This window comes from Rattus norvegicus, chromosome 13, assembly GCF_036323735.1.
Source record: "Rattus norvegicus strain BN/NHsdMcwi chromosome 13, GRCr8, whole genome shotgun sequence".
Classification (NCBI taxonomy): Eukaryota; Metazoa; Chordata; class Mammalia; order Rodentia; family Muridae; genus Rattus; species Rattus norvegicus.
Genome location: NC_086031.1, coordinates 75705859 through 75720313, shown reverse-complemented (window position 1 = coordinate 75720313; position 14455 = coordinate 75705859). Strand labels below are relative to the sequence as shown.

Below are 14455 nucleotides of genomic sequence, written 5' to 3'. Positions count from 1 at the left end.
CACTAGACAGGCTATTATGTACACAATCTGGTAATCATTCCTCTCCTATCACTTAAAACATTCTTTTTGTTAGATAAGAGGAGATACTTTATCTTTTATATCAACATCCTTTCCCATAACAACTACTTTTTTAAATTAAACCCTAAGCGCTGTTCCCTTCTTGTGCTCCCCTCATTAAGACCCTCCTCTCATCCCTCCTCCCCTTCTCTGAGAGGGTGTCCCCCCTCCATATCCCCCCAACTGGCAGTCTCTGCCAGATTAGATACATCCTTTCACACTGAGGCCAGACAAGGCAGCCCTGTTGGGGACGGAATACTACAGTCAAGCTACAGTTGTAGAGAGAGGCTCTGCTCCAGTTGTTGGGAGATTGAGCTACACATCTGCTACATATGTGCTGGGGCCTCATTCCAGTCCCTGTGTGTCTTTGGTTGGTGGTTCAGTTTCTGGGAGCTAGATCCCAGAGGTTCAGGTTCATACTACTTTTTGATCGATACTCTTAGCCATTAAAAAAACAAAACCAAAAAAAAAACCTTGAATATTTACTATGCCCAGACATGTTCCTGGAACTGATTACATTATGGAAATTCTCTGCCCTGAATTTTGCAAACTATTAATTAACCCATCATCAACGTTAAGGAAAAAAAGCAAAATTTTCAAACAATTAAAATATAATATATATTTATAATTCCAGGCCCTCAAAAGCAATCATAGTTCAGAACAGAGCTCTGAGTCATTGACAGATGCCAACTTGAGGAGCATCTCTAGTGAGATGAAATTCAGGAACCCCACAGAGCTATGTGAAGAACACCCTCAAAGCATTACATTATTTTTCACATGCAGGAAGCAGGAAGCAGGAAGCAGGAAGCAGGAAGCAGGCTGGCATGTCCCTCTAGCACAGAGGAGTGACCTCCTCATGGTTAGGAGGGCACCTCCCCAGGGCTGCATCCCATCTTCCCTCCTATTTTCTTGGGCTGCCACCTGTTTGGCCTCCCAGGGCTATGGTCAGTACAATTCTGTCTGTTCCAAACATCTGTTCATCACTAAAAAAGAAATCAATGCAACTTGGTTTAAATATCAGTTTTTCCAAGAATCTGGTATTTCAAATACAAATCATTGAGACTTTTCAAAATTCAGCTTCTTCTCAATCAACCTTTTAATGTGAAAAAGGCATTGTTACAATGGCTCAAAACCGATCTTGAATATATGTGACCAATTCAGTCCAGCTTCTAAGGAGCTGGTCATCCTTCCCTTTGTAACTCCCCTTTCTGTGTTAATCGTGTGCATTGTTTGCCTCTCCGCTGTGATACAGAAAAGCATGATGAAGACTCAAACCTTAGCCACAAGAATGCCTTTTGTAGCTGCATGTCAAAACTTTAATTCTGGAAGCTTTCAAATGAAGGAACTAAACTCCTCATTAGTTGGTTGGTAATGAAAGGTTGCTATTTGAGTCTACCATCAAGGAAGGATATATTTTTCGAGAAAAAACATTATGAAAGGGTTTAGGTAGTAAGTTCCCAAGGAATAGGTCATAAAGTACGAATCCTGTAACAGGTAAACTCCATGTAGACAAAACTCGGGCTCAGTGTCCCAACCCACCAGATAACTGTGTAAGAGTAGAACTGCCCAGCCAGGACTGATAAATCTGTTCAAGCCATGGAAAAATCTGTCCACCATTGATGGCTTCCCGTGGGCAGAATCTCCAACACTGTCCCCTTCAAACATTGTGTAACTCACAGATGCAGCCCAGCTGTGGTCTCCCATATGACTGTAGAAGGAAAATGGTAGAACGGGTGGCCATTCATCAAGATTGTATTTAGTTATTTTTATATGTAAGAAGGTTTTGCCTATATGTACCTATGTATACCACTGTGTGCCTAGAACCAAAGAGGCCAAAATAAAGTGTAAGATCATGACGTAAGTTACAGATGGTTTGAGCCTCCAAGTGGATGCTGGGAATTGAACTCAGGTATTCTAGAACAGCCAGCCAGCCTCTTAACTGCCAATAATGCTCTAACTGCAACTCTTAGTTTTCTGAGACAGGGTCTCTCTGTAGCCTGCTACTTGCTTTGTAGACTGTGCTGGCCTCAGACTTGTGATCCTCCTACCTCTGTCCAACCTAAGCTCCAAAATGAGTCCCAGAGCCAAGCACAATGGCTCATCAAAATAAAAACACTTGTCTTCAAGTTTGACAACCTGAGTTTAACCTGGAACCCACAGGAAACAGAGAACCAACTCTTCAAGTTGTCCTATGAACTTCATGAATACTCCACAATACACATGCAAACACACATGCCAAATTTAAGTATTTGAGAATATATCTAATCAAAGAAGTGAAAGCAAAACAAACTTCAAGACAGAAAAATTACAAGAAGAGAGAAAAATTACAGAAGATTAACAGACAACAGAAAGAGTTCATTCTCCTAGTTTGGCAGAATTAATATTATGGGAAGGCTATACTACCAAAACTAATTTAAAGTTAATACAAAACCTATCAAAATTCTGTTCTATTTCACAGATTTAGCAAAAACAAAAAAACAAAAAAACAAAAATACATATAGAACCACAAAAGACCATGAATAACCAAAGAAGTAACAAGAATGCTAGAGCCATTACAACACTCAACCTCAAATTATGCTAAAGGGCTATTATAGTCAGTCATAAAGAGAACCTGGTGAGAGTATAAAATCAGGAAGATTAATGGAGTACAACGGACTACTCTGAAATAAAACAACAAAGCTATGCCCACTTAATTTTTGACAAAAGAGGAAATACATACACTGGAAAAGACAGTCTGTTCAACAAACGGTGCTGGCAAAACTGGATCCTGCCTTCAGAAGAGTGTCTTTCATCTAGTACAAAAAATTCAACTTAAAATTTGCCAGGCATCATGGTGTACACCTTTAATTCCAGCACTAGAGAGGCAGAGGCAGGAGATCAATGAACCTTGGTCTACAGAGCCAGCTCCAGAAGAGCAGAGCTTTGTTGAGAAGTTTTCTCGAAATCAAAGTTTCTATTCAGAAAAGGAAACAATTAGCAGAGCAAACCAGCCTATGGGAGAAATCTTTACCAGCTACACTTTAGACCAGGGACTAAATATGCAGCTTTACAAAGAGTTCCAGAAATTCAATACCAAGGAAACAAAATTGTCAACTAGCAAAGGGGCAAATAAACCGGGACAGACACACACACACACAAAAAAAATAAAATAAAATAAAATAAAAAAGAAAGAAAAGGAAAGAAAATATAAATAGCCAATAACTATTTTTTTAAAAATGTTCAAAATCCTTAGCCATCAGGGGAAAGGAAATTAAATTACTTTGCAATAACGACCTCACCTCAATCAGAATGGCTGTCACCAATACACTTGGCATATGTTGGAGAGGATGTGGTGAGGAAGGGTTGATTATTCACCATTGGTGGAAATACATATTAGTACAGCCATTGTGGAAATTTGCTTGGAATTTCTGAAATAATTAAAAATAGAACTACCATATGACCCTGCTATTTTGCTCTTAGGCACAAACTCAGAAAACTATATTCTACCATAGAAATATCTGCATCCCCACGTGTATTACTTTATTTACTAAAGTAAAGAATTAGAATGAACCTACTTGTCTACCAACACATGAACGGACAATAAAAATTTTATATAAATATACAATGGAATACCATTCAGCTCTAAAGAAAAATGTAATTACAAAAATTTCAGGAAAAGCCAGACAATAAAGCATACCTTTAATCCCAGCACTTGGAGGGCAGAGAGATAAGTGGGTCTCTTGTGAGTTTGAGGACAGTCTGGTCTACAGAGTGAGTTCTAAGACAGCCAGGGCTACACAGAGAAATCCTGTCTCAACCTTCCCCAAACTGAAGGAAAAATGGATAGACTTAGGATATTTAATATTAAACAAGACCACATAATCTCAGAAAGAAAAATAACTCATGTTCTCCTTCATGTAGAATCTAGCCAATAATATATGTATACTATGCATTAACATATTATTAAATTATATATGTAAATAAATATACATGTGGGTACAGTACAACATGTAGAAAAGAGAACAAGAAAGACTAAATATTAAGTAATAAGGAAGATTTAATATAGGTAATGAACATGAATTATGAAAGAAGATACAAAGTTAGTTGTTTTTCTAGTTCTCTGTCATGGATATTGTTTGTTTTGCTGGTAGATAAGCACATAAAATATATTCACTAGCTAAAGAATAAAATTCAATGTGAAGTTCCAGTTTCCTTTCTAAATGGTCACTCTGTGTAGAAATTCAGAGTTTTATAGTCTTTGGGTCTAGTCAATTTTGGTGTGTGATTTTTATTTGCTATTATAATAAAGTTTAAAATAAATAAATGTATATGCATGTGTGCATGTCTATATACACAAACAGAAAGTATAACCTATTCTAGGCTCTATTGACATTGAAAGTTGTTCTTATATGTTTTTAAGAAGATTTAAACACAGCATTATTGACTTTCATATACCAAAATGTATCAAATTTTATTTCTACCAGCAGAAAGTGATTTGGAAAGTTTTTTGGTGCTCTTATAAGCAAGTTGATTTTTTTTTCAAGATTCATTTTTATTTTTAAAAATCATCTGTGTGTATCCCATATATGTGCAGATGCTCAAGGAGGGTAGGAGGTGTATCAGAACCTCTGGAATTGTAATTACAGCAGGTAATTGGGCACCAAATTGGGGTCCTCTGAAAAAGCAGTACTCATTTTTAACCACTAAGCCATCTTTCTAGGCCCCATGAGCAGATTTTTATGAATAGGAGACCTACAAAATAAAATGACATTTCCTAAAATACTCTAAGAACCCTTAACCTTTTAGTTTTGAGGACAGTCTCACTATGTGGTCCTAGTTGGCCTGAACTTTCCATATAGACTAGACTGGTCTTGAACTCACATGTCTGCTGTGACATATGCTCTGGAGTGCTGGGACTAAAGATATGTACTAGCTATCTATGACTACTAGTATTCTGAAATATGCTGGTACAATTGAACTAAATTTTAAATTTTATTTAACCAAAACTTAATTAAATAAACATATAAAATATTTTTTAAAAATAAAATCTATTGCCAGGTGTAATGGCACACACCTTTATTCCAAGAGTAGGCAGGCAGAAGAGAAGCAGGTGGATCTCTCTGAGTTTGAGGCCAACCTGGTCTACAGAGTGAGCTCTAGGACAGCCAGAGCTACATGGTGAGATCCTGTCTCAAAAAAATTTTAATTAAAATCTACTTAAAAAGCTTAAATTCAAGGTGCTGGAGAGATGGTTTAGTGGATATGAATGAACATTTTGCTGTGACACCGAGTACTTGAGTTTAAATCCCCAGTTCCAACATTAAAAAACAACAAACAAAAAACAAAACAAAACAAAAAAACCCAAAAAAACTGAGCATTGCCTATACCTGTCTATAAGCCCAGCATTCCCAGGTACAAACTGGAGGTTCTTAGAAGCCTGCTTGTTGGCCAGCTAACCAGCACAAAAGCAGCCAGCTGGGTTCTCTGAGAGACACTCTCTCAATATCATAAAATGCCCAACATTCTCTTCTGGCTGAACATTCTGTAGGGCACATACATCACAGACATTGCATACCTTGTACCAGCACCTCCAAATTTCATATAGCTAACAGCTGATATCAAACAACAAATTCCAAAATAAAACTCAAAAGATTGGGAGGGAGCTGGAGAGATGTCACAACCTTCTATAACTCTAGCTCCAAAGAATCTAACATCTTCTTAATAGCACCCAAGGGCACTAAGCAAGTAGTTCTTACACATTAAAACAAAAAAAGAAAAGCCAGTACTGGTGGCTCATGCCTTTAATCCCAGCAAAGGATCTCAGGAGGCAGAGGCAGGTGGATCTCTGTAAGTTCAAGACCAGTATAGTCTACAGAGTGAATGCCAAGACCGCCAAGGTTACAACAGAGAAACTCTGTCTCAAAAACAAAAAACCGAACTAACCAACAAAACTGAAACAACGAACTGAAAATGGGAAAAAAATGACAATGGCAATATTAAAAATTACTTCATTTCTGATTAATTTCTGACCATCACTCACCCAGTTAATTCTAAACTGTACAAAGTTTTTTTTAATTTAATTTTTGAAGACTATGTGTATATGTGTATCTATGTGATGTGTATACATGAGTGGATGGGCCTATGGCGATCAGAAGAGGATCAGAACCCCTGGAGTTACAATTTCAGGCAGTTGTAAGTCACAGTATGAGCACTAGAGAACTCATGCTCTTTGCAACAGTATGCATTTTATTTGTTTGATTTTTGAGACAGGGCCTAAGTAGTGCCTGATGCTATTTCACCAGGCTGGCCTCATCCAGATCTGTCTCTGCCTCCCAGTATTCTTAACCACTCACTAAGCCATCTCTTTAGCCCCTTATACAATGACTTTTAAAATGCAGTTTGAGCATTAATGTTTAAAGAACTTTCTCAAATAGTCTAGATGAGTATATCTAGACTATTATTCTGTTGTCAGAATGAAGAGGGGAATATGACATTTATGGAGTGGGATTTATTATCAGGTATGTTCTAAAGACATACTTATGTCGTCTAAACTTCTAAATAATCTTAAGAAGTTGTATTACTATTTCTACTTAAGGATGAGAAATGATAAAATGTTAAGTTAAAGGATGATTAATGGAGCTAGAGTGATGATTCAGGGGTTAAGAGTATTTGCTTCTCTTGCAGAAAACCCAGGTTTAGTTCCAAGAACGCAAACCCCAGTTTTCATTAACTTCAGCTCCAGGGGATCCAATGGCTTCCTGTGGACTCCACTTGTACCCATTTAGTCTTCATTCATACACTCAGGCGCGCGCGCACATACACACACACACACACACACACACACACACACACACACACACACACGCAAATTAAAAAAATAATTGGAAAAAAAAAAGCAGTTGGGTAGTTTTTATTTGAAAGTGTATGCTCTAACAGTTTCTGTCTACTTATGCTGGGGGAATGTGGCTAATGGTAGCATGCTTCCCTACCATGCATAAAGCCTGGGACTTTAGAACTAGCATAAAAACTAGGTGTGGTAGAGCACACCCGCAATTCCAGGACTTGGGAGGTGGAGGCAGAAGGATCAGATAAAGGTAGGAGGATAAGAAGTTGGCTACAAAGCAGATTTTGAAGCCAGCCTTGACTACAGGAGACTATCTCAAACAAAACAAAGCAAACTACTATTCTCTGTTCTGCTATACATTTTATAATTTTTTATGATTTTTCAAAATTACAAAAATATTTTAATAGTTTCCACATTGAATTCATCATCAGGACTGATATATGGCATACTATAATATTTAATGATATTCTTAAGAGTCTACAGGTACTAGGCAGTGAGCTGCTGCTCTAAGATAAACATGTGTGGTTGTTGTGGGTAATTTATTTTACTACTCTCCTTGTTAAATATCTTACTTATAGTTCTTCTACTCTCACATTTAATTACCAACTTTTTCCTACTATAGAACTACACAAAAAGTAATCAAATTTCACATAATTATGAATAAGACATTTTTCAAAGAGACTCACTAAGTCCTTTGGTCCGAACTAGCCTAGCACTCTCCATGTTCCCTAGACTGACCTTGAGCTTGTCATCCTTCTGACTCATGCTCTCCAATGCTGGGATTATGGACTATACCGTCAGGTCTGGCTCCTCTGTTCACATCTCAAGATTTCTGTATGCATTAAGAAACAATGGAAGGGGCTGCAGAGATGGCTCAGTTCTTCCAGATGATCTGAGTTTAGTTCCCAGTACCCCTCCATACTGGACAACTCCAACTCCAGAGGGTCTGAAACCCTCTTCTGGACTCTGTGAGCACCTGCATTTTATACACACACACACACACACACACACACACACACACACACACACACACACACACACACGAGGGAGAGACAGAGATATACAGAGAGATGCTTTATCTTTAAAAAAAAAAGTATGTAGGCAAGCAGGCAGACAGACAGACTGATAGACTAGGGGCTTGATTTGAGGAAATGTCTCAGTGTCATGTAAGCATGAGAACCTGAGTTCAGATCTCTAGAACCTGAAGACACAGTGGCATGTGGCACATACATGTGCTGGTGGCATGAGACAGGAAGAACTATTCTTATACTCTAACCTCCAAAGAGAGCTTAGAGATTCCAGCCTTAACCAGGTATTAAATCACATCCTAGGAAGCATGCTGATTTTAAAATCCGAATCTTCTGGTGTAGGCCAATCTGAGAAGTCTTTCTGAACTCAATCCTGAAGAATACCTAACCCCTGAGCATAAATATAGTCAGAGCCAAAGCTAAACTAGGTCAGAAAACCCTGCCAAGGAACATCCTGACCTGAGACAGTCACCAAACAGGGATCAGTTAACAGTTTATCCTTCACTTTGTAAGAGACTGACCACTTTAAAGATATATGAAAAATAGACTTATTAGATCCCATCAAATTCCATAATATTAAGTCCGTAAGTTCTTGAAGACATCATAGACTTCTAAATTATCTTTGGCATTAAGGGGGTGGGGAGACTTATCAATGAAGAAGCTCAAGTATCAGATGACCTAGCTTTAACAACATTAAACATTATTAAAGTTATTTTTAATTTTTCATTAAGTAATCTAAAGGTATAATGTAGTAATTATATAGCAAGCTGTAACAATGCCAAAAATATGTCTTGCTAAAAATATGAATTTCTAGGGGTTGAAGAGATGGCTCAGAGGTTAAGAAGAGCACCTGTTGGTCTTGCAGAGAACCTGAGTCTGGCTCCTAGTATCCTTATGGCAGCTTACAACCATCCGGAGGATCTGATAGCCTTTTCTGATAGCTGAGAAACCAGAATGGTGTACATACATACACTCATTCATATACATAAAATAAAAACTGAAGATAAAAATATTAATACTCCTATTTTATAGCATTTGGACCGGCTAAAAAAATAAGCATGTCTTTAAGGGTTCAAATTTATACCTTCTTGATCATATAAGTATTGACAATGTACAAGTTAACAGAAAGTTAGGGATCAAGTACAACATTATAAAACATGCACAGTGGGAAAAGAAATCTGTCAATACAGAAGATATTTTCAGGTTTAATAATGACACATGTAATGGCTGTAAAGCAGCTACTTTGTGTCAGAAGACTTAGGTTTGAGCATACTCTTATCTATTAAGTATATGACCTTTTCGCTATTTACTTAGCTGCTTCTAACCGTGATTCTGTATGTGAAGTAAGGATAACAATGCAATCATTAATGCAACATAAGTAGGAGTAAATGGTTTTAATGAATATGCTCTCAAACATCATACATACATACATACATACATACATACATACATACATACATACATACATACATACAGGTTTTTGTTTGTTTTCTTGAGGCAGGGCCACATTCTAGTCCAGACTCAGACTCATCTGGAACTTACTCTGTATCCCATATTAGCCTCAAATTTGTAATGATCCTTCTGCTTCTACCTCTACAGTGCAAAGAGCCACTACCCACAGCTTTGTTTTGTTGTTGTTTTTTTTTTTGTTGTTGTTGTTGATAATGGTTTATGTGCTAGGGATAGAACCCAGGCCCTCATGAATGCTAGGCAAGCACTTTACCAGAGTCATATACTCCCTAACCCCGTAATTTTTTTAATGATATACAATAGTCCCCCTTTCAATCTCTTCACAGGAACCAAACATTTTAACTTTTTTTTTTTTTAGTAATTTCAGTTACTAAAAGCACTTTAAAATTCATTTATCTCATGTATATGTGATCTATCTGCACATATACCTGTGTACCAGAAAAAGGCATCAAATCTCATTGTAGATGGTTCCAAGCCACCATATGGTTGCTGGGAATTGAACTCAGGACCTCTTGAAGAACAGACAGTGGTCTTAACCACTAAGCTATCTCTCCAACCCATATTTTAACTCTTTTTTTTTTTTTTCCCGGAGCTGGGGACCGAACCCAGGGCCTTGCGCTTGCTAGGCAAGCGCTCTACCACTGAGCCAAATCCCCAACCCCTTAACTCTTATATTACTAAGAAAATGCAAATTTGAAGGCTGGACTGGGTGGCACAACCTTTAATTCCAGCAATCAGGAGGCAGAGGCAGATGGCTTTCTAAGAGTTCGAAACCAGCTTGGCCTACAGAGTAAGTTCCAGAACAACCAAGGCTACACAAAGAATCCCTATATTGGACAACCCCCTGCCCCCAAAAAGATTTTAGTGCATGTAGTTAGTGTATGTGTGTGCCCGTGTGTGTGTGTGTGTGTGTGTGTGTGTGTGCGCGCGCGCGCGCACGCGCATGTGTGTCTTACTGAAACCTGGAGCTAGGAAAGCTCCAGTGATTCTCCTGTCTCTTGCCCACCACAGTCCTGAGGTCACAGTACACACAACCACACCCCCTTTACATGAGTGCCTGAAATCTGAACTCAAATTCTCCCATCTACTGAGCAAGCACTCTTATCCCACTGACTGCACCATCTCTCCCTGGTCTCTTAGTTGAAGGCCTTTACTTTCAGAAAAGTTGTATCAAATAACATTAACAAGTCATTGATGAAACAATGAGAGTTTTTTCCATAACTGAAAACTTATAAACTCATAAACTAGCATTATGTAATTTTTCTAATATGTTTAGGCCCACAAATAAATTTAAGTATCATTACAATACACATGATACTTTGTGTCTAATAAAATTCACTATGAAAAGAAAACCTACCAGTCTAAGTTCTTCAAAAACAAAAACAAAGTGTTCTGAAATTCTTGGCCACACCTCCCCCCAATCACATTAGCAGGAGCCATATTCTACAAAAATTGTTTCTCCATGATTCAAAAGATCAAAGCATCTATGACAATATTATGCTAGGCATAAAATAAGTTTACAGATATTAATACAAGATCACTCAATTTGCGTTTTATATAATTATTCACTATCAACTCCTCAATAGAACTAGAAACCAGTACTGCTAATTAAATTTCATATTACTAAACAATACTTTTAACAGTCAGAGATAAATTTTAATTAGGAAATTACCCTAGAAATTGGCAAGCGCTGTCAACCAATATCTTCTTTGTACAAGTCAACCTTCCTTTTAAGAATATTAACTCAGTGCCACATTCAGGATGCTAGGACAGGAAGACTGTTAATTCCTGCCCAACCTGGCCTACCCCAACACTGTGTCTCCAAAACAATAAAAGGAAAGGAAGAAACACAAAGCCCCTATATAGATCCTGCAAGCTAATATTAAGCAGTCTTCTTGAATGTTTTTAAGCTTTTAAAAACAATTTTCTGCATCTGCAGGTAGACACTGGAATAAAATTTACCTCTTTCCCCCTCCATTCGAAAACGTATGTAGTAAATGCTTTGAAAAATTACATTTAGGAGAAATAGTTAACTTTTAAGTTTAAAGATATTATGCAGTATAACATACTAATATAATATAAAAGGAGGTGCCTCACCCTAAGACTAGCCACTTAAAACAGAAGCACAACTGTTTTTGTTTTCGAAAACTACCAGTAAAAGTTTCTATTGTCTGGTGTTTCGTTGGCCCACTTAGTTTTTTGATACTAGTCTTTTCAGTCTTGAAATCAGGATCCTCTGTCTCAGCCTCCCGAGTACCAGGATTCACAAGCAAGCATCATAACGCCAGGCTAAAAGTGTCTGAAATCTTAGAAAGTAGGCTTTAAATATGAAATTTCAAACAGAAAGAAAAGGATCTTCTCCAATTTTAGGACAAATTGGCAAAAAAAAAAAATTATTAGAACATGAGACAGACACAAGAAATCCTAAGGGGACAGATGAACCACTTCTCTCTCCTGAGTAAGCGCTTCCAGAAGATACACACTTTACCAAAGAGGTTAATGGTATTTCCTCTGTTGTACACGATTCAAAACGGCTAGTTGGAAAAGTTCTGCTCAAACCTTAACAATCTGTCTCCGTGTTGCCAGTAAGTGGCTTTGTTTCCAGTTTCACAGACTATTCTGGGATGTCAAGAGTTACATTATTGCTGCTTCAAAAGAGCCCTTGTTTCAGCTCGCTCCCTCTGACCAGGGATGTGAGTACAGTGGTGTTTACAGAGACCTGATGTCTAGAATGATGTTAGGAAAGGTCCACCCCTTACTACTCCATCCTTTACCAGCCACCACATTTTGTATGTTTTTGTTGTTGGTTGTTGTACACATAAGTCTTTTTGAAAAAGGCACCTGCACATGGTTTCGCCTTGGCCAATAGGGTTTATCTTCAGGAACTCCAGGGAAACCGACACCCTAAAACCCACTTGGCCAAGGGAGGAAGGGGGCTGGGGAGGGAGCAGCCACGCCTGGCAGCTAGGCAAGAGCGGCGGCTGTTTACAGGCACCTACTCCCTCCCCCACCGCACAGACAGGGGTCCAAACAACATTTCCTGCGAGCAAACTCTCCGCCCGCCGGCTGTCCTCCGAGGGACCGCGGAACCGGCCAGCCTCGGACACCCCCCTCCTCCCGCCCCAGCCTCCCCAGCCTCCCCAGCCTTCCCCGCGTCCAGGGCGGCGTCCGCACCGCCCCTCGGCCTACCTACCCCGGCAGGCCCTCCGAGAGGCACGCGGAGGCCTGAGGCCTAAAGGACGCTGGCCACTGACAAGCCCTGGGGCCGGTCCCGAGCTCAGGGCGGGTGAGGACAGCCCCATCCCCGCAGCCGCTGCCTATTGTTCTCGGCCGCGGCCGCCCCACTTCCCACACTGCCGTCCGCCACTTGCTCACCGCGCTGGTCCGAGCAGCAGCTCCTCTCAGCTCCGAGTCCCTGCGGCCGTCGCCACCGTCGCGGCAGCCGCCGCTGCCGCCGCTGCCACCATCGATTCTGAATCTGTCCCAGGCCGCCGGACCACGGCCGTAGCCGCCACCGCCAGCGCCGCCTCCAGCCCCCCACCTGCTGCTGCTGAGGCTGCTCCTGCAGCAGGGGCCATCTTGTTGGTCGGCCTCCCCTTCCTCCTCCGCGTCCTCCGCCGCCCGTCGCTCGTTGTCCTCGTCCCCTTCCTCTTCCTCAGACTCCGGCCCGCCCCGAGACTGGGGCGGAGATAAGGGCGAGGCTCCGCCTCATGGGGTGGGGCCAACGAAGTGGGGGCGTGGCTAACGAGGGTGGGGCGTGGTCGGCTCAGGGCGGGGCCCGAAAGAAAGCTCTGAGTCACCGGCCCCAACGCCCTGCCTGGAGCGGGCGACGCGCCTCGCCCTTGTCCCGAGCGCTGTCGCGCCCCGAGTGGAGAAACTTGTCCCACCTCCTCCCGGGCTACCGGGCCACAGTGTCTTTAGTCCCGGCAGGCAAGAGGCCAGGAGGTGCTTGTAAGCTCGCTCCTGTGGAGTCTCGCACTGCCTCTGAGCTTGTCACTTTGTCAGGTCTGGACTTTTCCTCTACTAGCATCTTTTTTACTTATCCGCCCAGCGGTGCGCGCTTGTGTGTGTGTGTGTGTGTGTGTGTGTGTGTGTGTGTGTGTGTGTGTGTGTGTGTGTGTGTGTGTGTGTGTGTGTGTGTGGTGCGCGCTTGTGTGTGTGTGTGTATCATTTTAATTTACATACTCCCTTTCCCCTACTGAGAGGAGAGAGAGAGAGAGAGAGAGAGAGAGAGAGAGAGAGAGAGAGAGAGAGAGAGAGATTAGTTAGGGGGTTACTCTTAAGCTCTGGACTCTTCTATTCTTGTATCTGTTTTGCATCCCATCCCTTTCCAGTACCCTGTGTTGTGGTGTGTGTGTGTGTGTACACATCTTCGACAGAATTCAGTTTAGCCAAACTCTGGAGAAACAAAAGAAATGGAATTCTAATACTATGTAGTATTAAATTTATATACTAATTTTCACATTAAAACTGTGCTCAGATCAACACCATCTAATGCTCCCCACTCTCTTTCTGCTTCCTGCTTTGGCTGTGAAAGCAGAGGATTTATTGTTCTGTCCTTTCTTTTTTGTTTTGTTTTTGAGACAGGGTCTCTCTATTATGTAGCCTTGGCATCCTGGAACTTCCTCTGTCGACCAGGCTGGCTTTGAACTCACAGAGTTCCATCTGTCTCTGCAGGAATTAAAGGTGTGAGCCCTATTCCCAGCCTGTCCTTTCTTCACTGTAAACTCACCAACATCGATAAAAAAACAAAACAAAACAACAACAACAAAAAAAACAAAACTATTTCTACCTCTCACAATAAACAATAACAGGGTGGCTGTTGGGCTTTGTTGTTGTTTGGGCTTTGTTTTGGTTTGGGATTTTTCGTATTTGTTGTTTTTGGTTTGGCTGTGTTTGTTTTATTCTTGGAACAAAGCATCCTGGAGCCTAAACTGACCTGATCCCCTGCCTCCTGAGAGTGGAGATTATAGGTATATGCCGCCTAGCCATACCTGGCTAGCTTTTGGTTCTTGAGACAGGCTCTTGTCCTGTAGCCCAGGCTGGCCTACAGCATACAACGTAACTCGTGGGGCTA

The 14455-nt window shown here is 40.7% G+C and overlaps 1 protein-coding gene across 1 annotated transcript in view; it reads right to left on the bottom strand.

Annotated features, from left to right (window-relative positions):
- Rc3h1 (ring finger and CCCH-type domains 1) overlaps positions 1-13216 on the bottom strand; it is a 72017-nt gene extending 58801 nt beyond the window's left edge. Inside the window, exon 1 of the mRNA XM_008769698.4 lies at positions 12754-13216. The gene's annotated coding sequence lies outside the window, so the exon portion shown is untranslated. The remainder of the gene's footprint in view (positions 1-12753) is intronic.
- Between the last annotated feature and the right edge of the window lie 1239 nt (positions 13217-14455).